This window comes from Ambystoma mexicanum, chromosome 2p (assembly GCF_040938575.1).
Source record: "Ambystoma mexicanum isolate Mex_15411 chromosome 2p, UKY_AmexF1_1, whole genome shotgun sequence".
Lineage (NCBI taxonomy): Eukaryota > Metazoa > Chordata > Amphibia > Caudata > Ambystomatidae > Ambystoma > Ambystoma mexicanum.
The window spans coordinates 37,529,543-37,536,775 of NC_090923.1; positions in this window are offsets into that span (position 1 = coordinate 37,529,543).

The following is a 7,233-nucleotide window of genomic DNA, read 5'->3' on the forward strand; positions in this document are numbered from 1 at the left end:
GTTCACTTTGTCCACTAACTCCAGCGACTGGCTTCACTGATACCGGGATGGTTCTCTGACGTGCTCCTGTTCACATCCTTCCTCATGGTCCTGTGCTCCAATTTCTGTTTGGAAAACTGCACAGCTCTGAAGCCTGTGGCTCTTCAGATGTTTTGCACTACAACTCCCTTGCTCCTTGACTATGGTGGCTAACGCTGATTGAGAGTTGCAGTCCAAAAAATCGTGAGATTTGGTGTTTGCAGGCCCCTGATGTATTGGTCAACACCTTTTAGACCAGATCTATAAAAGCCATCCACTGCTACTTGTAGTAACCTCCTAAATATTCGGAAAAGGTTGCATTTTCTTATCAACCACTCTACGAAAACTGTAATCTCAACTCTCATGCTCAGCAAACTGGATTCCTTGGCAGTCCTCTCTATTCCCTCCTCCACACAAAGACCACATTTGTGCTATACACCCTCTAAAACATATTCTGATCCTCCCTCCCCCACCTACAGAAAACATGTCTTGGGAGGATAGCTCAGCGGCAACGTGCTCGCCTTGAAAGCAAGACGACATGGAGGAACACAGGTTTGATCCCCAGGTCCACTCTTAGAAACCTCTAGGTATTAAGCACGTTATAAATAACCTATCATATATCGTGCTGGTTGGCACTTCATGCACAACTCTTCATTTTTTTTGCCCTTTCATTCTCAAATTTCTTCTACGCTACAGAGCGATCTGTCAAGACTGTGGGTTGGCCTCGCAGAGGTAATGTCCCACCTCCATTAAAACACGGACGTGGAGCATTCAAGTCAACATCTACTTTATTCAAACTTCCAGAAAACTCTGCCCTTGTCCCGCCCCCTCCCAGCCCGTCACTTCCCTTTCTCCTCATTATTTCCCTTATCCCAACTACCCCCCTCCCCGTGTCCATGGAGACATCAACATGACATCTCCCCCATTTTAAACAGTTACCAGACCTTCACAGCAGGTGGTCGTCTGGTAGGTTGGGCTAGCCCATTTCCTCGATCCAGCGGCGAGGCTTATGGGCCCAAAGAAATCGGCGGCCACCGCTTCCCATATACCCTGCAGGAGTTCAGACATATTTAGTGGTTCCGGGTGTCTGTTGGGAGTGATGAGGCTGCACATAGGACAGGCCTTCAGGGCTTCCTCGACCATAAAGTCCATGTGGGGGAACCAGATTTTCTGTGATTTTGTGGGCTGGCTCAATGATCTTCGCCCTCAGGGACAGTGGAATCACCAACTTGCAGTCCTTCAGGAGGAGGTGATCATCTGACCGCGCTAGTTCATCTTTCACCTGTATGAGGCGCTCTACCTCCTTGTGTATCAAGTCTCCTGCCGCTTTTCCTCTCTCCTTGGCCCTCCTCTGCATGCCAGAGTCGAGTCCCTTGCAGATGATTTGACAGGCCGGATCATTTTCTGTTTCCCGAGCTATTACTTCGGTGTCAATTCGTTCAGCGGTGGTTTGATGTATAAGGTATCGAAGGTACCTGTCCGCTACTGAGGTTTCTGGTGCACACCCCTCCCGGGGTTTTCTGGACAAAAAGTCTGCTAGGTTTTCCCCTTTTCCTGGCCAATGAATGATCTCAAAGGTGTAGTCCTGTAGCCATAGCCCCCATCTGGTACGCTCATACCACAGCGAGACCCTCCTTCTCGGCTTGTGAGTAAGCCTGTTCGGTGGCAGCGAGGCTCTGCTGGCATATGCAATTATGTACTTTTGGGAGGGGTGTCTCAGGTCTACCTGAGCCAGTTTGGCCCCCAACCCCACGGGACATGTGTCCACTGTCAGTTCGGCCTGGCACCCTGGGTCATATTAAGACATGTTTTCTGCCCTGGCGACTCTCTCTGATAGCTTCGAAGGCCTTTTGGCAGTCATCCGGCCAGTTAAATGTGGCATCATGTCGAGTAAGAAGCCTTAGCGGTTCACTCACAGAGGGAAAATCCTTGATGTATCGGTTGCAGTAGCTTGCAAACCCTAAGAAAGAGCGCAGCTCTGACACGTCTGCCGGGGGTGAAGTTTCTTTCAGTGCAGACACTTTTTCTGGATCTGGTGTCATGCCCGTCTCTGAAAAGATGTGTCCAAAAAATCTCAATGTGCTTTTTCGGAACTCGCACTTGTCGCGGTTTAAGGTGAGATTGGCGTCTTCCAGAGCTTTGCAAACCTTCATCAGTGCCTCGTCATGCTTGTTGACGTTTGTGCCGAAAATAAATATCGTTGCTGTATTTGAGGTAGTTTGGTATGTGTTTGATAACATTGTGCACCTCGAATTGAAATCTTTCCGCTGCCGAGGACACACCAAAACTCAACCTCTTGTAACAGAATAGGCCCAAGTGCGTGACGAAGCTGGCGATAATTCTGCTTTTCGGGCTCAGTACGAGTTGGTGGTATCCCTTTTGCAGGTCTAGTTTGGAGAACACTGGCTCCATTTATCAGGCGAATCATGACAGTGATGCGAGAAGCCAGGTGTCTCACCGTATGGCTTGATTGGGGCGCCTCATGTCCACACATAGCCGGATGACTTCTGACCCTTTCTTAGGAACGGGCACTATGGGGGATAGCCAGGTGATGGGGCCAGTGGCGGGTTCAATGATGTCCTGTTCGAGTAACTTGTGCAACTCGTCTTCTACCTTCTTCTCGATGTTGGCAGGGATCCCCCTGTAGTGTTGCGCTATGGGGCGTACAGATTCATTTATGTGAAGTTTTATCTGGCTGTTTTTTTAGTTTGCCAATGCCTCTAAATATGCGAGGACACAAGTTGATCATCTCAACCGGGTCGATATATTTGTGGACCATAATGGTATACAGAATGTGGATAAGCCCCATGTCAGCTGCTGCCTTGAAGCTTAGGACACAAATGCTGTCTCTGGCTCGGTCCATCCCTTTGTCTCGGAAGAGTTTACAGACCGATTTGAAGTGACCCTCCTTGCCACATGTTGCGCAGCATTGGCCATTTGCCGGGCAGGTGCCGTTGTGGGGGTATTCAAATCTGCATTTGTAGCAGAAAAGTTAATCCGATTTTTCTCTCTAGCTGGAGTCTGTGAATGCTTTCACCAGGTGTGGGGACACTGAAACTCTCCGCTTGCGAGTCAATGGCCCTCTCAACTCGGGCCAGTGCTAGTATCTCTTCCACCGTGCAGATTTTTGTAGTAGTTTCCTCCTAAATGTCTGTGACTCGCACCCTGCTATGATCTGAGATCGTAGGGCCTCGGTGTTGGAGTAGTTGGAAAAATCACAGTGCTTCATCTTTGTGCGTAGGCACATTACGTAGGCGTCCATGGTTTCACCCTTGATTTGCTTGGTGCTATGAAAGAGATGTCTCTCATAATCTACGTTGGTGTGTGGGGTGACGTATGCTATCAAAGCATCTTTCAGGTCCTGAATGGAGTTGGTGGAGTCGGGGGGCATCTCACCGACTATGTCGCAGGTGGCGGAGCCCAGTGAGGGCTTCAATAGGCATATTTGCCGTGCAACTGCGATAGGCCCGGTGGCCCCCCATGTATAAGTCGAACCTAGGTCCACGTAGGACCCATATTGCTAGTGTCTGTAACGCCAAATGCGCATGGCATTTGGGCTGCCAGCGTGTCCGGCAGTAGATATGGCACTTTGTCTGGCGCTTTTGGACCTGCTCCTGGTGGTCCATTGCCCTGGACCTGTGCCCCTTGATTGTTAGGATGCTGTGCGCGGCTGTCCGCAGTCACCGCCGCGGCCCAGGTGTACTCGGGACGGGGGGGTCCCCACCTCCTTAGGTTTGCTGTGTGCGGCTGCCTGCAATCACCGCCGCGGCCTAGGATGGAGGTGCAGCCACCCGCTACCTATGTCGTCTCCGTTGCGCAGCTTCACAGCAGCCTGCACTGCTCCTCATGCACTGCTGCGGCCCGGGGTTGACGATGCAGCCACCCGCGGTGACTGGGGCCGGCTCCACCCCCTCCCGAGGCTGATTACACAGCCTCCTTGGTGCTCCAGCACCGCTGCTGCTTATTCGCTTCGCCTGTGCGCGTCCCCTCCTGGCGACCGCCTTTGATTCTTTTTTTTCTTTGTCAGCCTCCAGGCTATCCGCCTCGTTGCCAGTGTCAAGACCGTGGGTTGGCCTGGCAGAGGTAATGTCGCACCTCCATTAAAACCCGGGCGCAGAGTATTCAAGTCAACATCTACTGTATTCAAACTTCCAGAAAACTCTGGCCTTGTCCCGCCCCCTCCTAGCCCGTCACTTCCCTTTCTCCCCGTCATTTCCCTTATCCCATCTACCCGCCTCCCTGTGTCCATGGAGACATCAACGTGACACTATCCATGTCTTTCTCCTCAGTATTTGTCTGATGGTATATGTTTACTCACTCAATCAACACTGTCCCATGCCCAGCCTGTTGTTCCTCGCGCTTCCTTGCCAGCTCCAGTGGAACCCACCGCGTACAACGATGAAAGACAACCCAACTGTGGGTCTCTTCAAAGCTTGGTTTAAACTTCACCTACTTGCTAAAGAGGGAGCTCTCATGCACTTTCTCCCGTCCCCCATCCTCCCTACTTGACCCCGCCACTGCATCCAGTGATGCTTATTAATGTAATGTTATATATATTTAAATAGTACTCCTTTTAATTTGCAGCGCTTGCCCTCTTAGGTTAAGTTTACTTTTTTGTAAGTCACCTGTTGTATGTGTTTTCTGTTTGTTTTGTCACTGGTATAAGATCCGCTTTTGTTTAACGCCTTCCTACGCTGCCTCACAACCTCTTGTCGTGTTCATGCTATTGAACAGGCACCCTTCATGGGAATGCCTTCACCATCTGCCAATGTGTCATTTCTGACCGAAATTCACATCACAGTTCTTCAAATAAATACAAATGCCGGCCGAGCGTGTAGGAGTCCTGCACATTTGCGAAAAAACAAACCTCGATGCGTATCAGAAATTAGTGTATTCATGTAGGGTGCATTCTCTAGAAGCCAGATGGTGTCACCATTACGTTCTGCATGTAGGGTGCATTCTCTAGAAGCCAGATGGTGTCACCATTACGTTCTGCAACTTGCTCCTCGGGTTTGACACCGGCCATGTGTACACTTAAGATGCAGCAACCAAACAGTATTGCTCGAGTTGCACAGGTGGTGAAGGGTGCACCCACCATTGGTGACCTTTTTATTCTAGTCCCATTTTTAAATAAATAAATAATAACATTAACAACACATGCAACAGTCACACTTAGTTCTGTATACAGCAGCAATTCGGTTATCTGGCATTTAAAGCAAAATAATCCAGATTACAGAATGTTCTCTTAATGAAGGCATTCCGGATGGTAGAGTGACTGGTAAAGCAACATTTATGACGGTCATGTCAATGCCTCCAGTAATGTGTGACCACTTCAAATGTCCTGAATCTCTGCGAGTATATCACTCCAGTGCTAGGCAGGTTGCTGCCCCGTAGTGTTGCGTGAGGTGTGCAACACTATCAATGGTTGAAAATTGTTTACGTTCTTGCTTAAAAAATGAATAAATCAATGGAAGCCACAAACCGTGACTGACTAATCGCTGGTGTGTGTTTTATTTTTCTGGGGAGGGGGGTGGTTTTTTATTTTACTTATTTTTTAAATTTATTTATTTTTTCTTCCTCTTCATCGGGCTTCATAAATAATTTCCTGAACGACCAACTGACAAAGATGTCTATCATGTTACAGATGAATTCATGCAAAAGCAATGATTTCTTGGGATAGAATTGCAAAAGGTGTATGCACTGGGACTCCTGAGATGACTTGAACTATAAAAGACTTCATCGGCAATGGTTCTAGTTTCCCATTGTTTGTCTCATCGCAAGGTATACAATAAGCAGTGTTGCACAGAAACTTACTATTTAATTTTGTCAATTTGCTTATTAAATCTACACTGGTGTAGCACAGCTGGTCCTTTTAAATGAATCATTTTGATAAAAACATGTCTCGCTCTGCATTGCTGCCCCCCCCCCACCTCCCTCCCTCAGGGCTCTCCCCAACTTCATTTATATATTCAGTGCAAGTTCAAAGGGTCTAATGGGGGTTTGGGGGGAGGGTAGAGAGTGCAGCAGTAATAATCTCTGCTCTTAAAATTGCCAAACACCTGTGTGGGAGTGCTAGCCAAGAAAACTGTTCTTTTTCAAAGAATTGTAATTCGGCTAATACTTTATTAAGCGAACTATAAACTGCTTCGCAAATACCAGTATGTTTTAACTTATTTTTAAGACGGTCCTGAAATTCCAGTCCTAAAAATGTAAGTTTCTACATGATGCATAATTACAGTATTGCTACTGTAAAACCCTGCATTGTCTCCGTGTTAGTCAAGTTTAGGAGGCTAGTGTGTCCAAATCCTACTGTGTCAACTATATTTATTTTGTAGGGGAAGATGCATCATATTGATGAGTGAAACTTTTGAAAATGTACACAACACGCTGAAATGCTTTTGATGGAAAACTAGTTCTGTGACCTGCTGGTTGCATGCATCTGAGCAATTGGTGATCCACCCATGAGCTGATCCCAAACTCCTTGACATTCTATCTGATCACCCTTTTGCTATACCACTTAGTCTGAAAGTGAAATGTCTGCACGCTACTATATTCCACTTAATTTGCCCAGTTCTGTGCCTGCTACGCAATCCACTCTGCTTAGTCTTACCTTCCTCTTACATAATGAATACACAAAGCTAATTAGATCTTCACGCAAAGTAGCAATAGTTCCATCCAGTCTGAACATCTACTGACCTATTGCAATATCCTCCTCACTGTTGTTGGTCTCCAGAGCTTGCTGTTCTCTGATTTTGATTGCATTTTGCACATTGGCACCTGGGGAAAGAGCTGGCCAATCAGGAGACGGAGAATGCAAGTGGAATCCACAAATAGCAACTTGCATGTCATGTCCGCCAGCTGCGACTATGCCCAGCCTTCACCTTGTTCTTGGAGGCGGCCCTCCATGCAGAGTTTCTGCTGGAGTGCCTCACATCGACTTACCTGCACACCACCGCCAAATCCTGGAAATAGTTAATGCCAATCTTGGAATAAATGTGTAATTTCTTAAGAGAAGCGTGAAATTGACGAAGCCTGGTTCCCTTAAAAACAAAGAAGAGTATCCGCACCCAGATGGCGGCTCAGAGTGTTAAAAGCAATACCGCCTGCTTTCGTGGGTATGCAGTGGTGGTATGCTGCTCTTGGGCCTACCTGGCTTGTGCTTGATGGCGTTTACTGGCCCTACCCTTCCCCCAAATAGAGGTATTTAAAGCTATA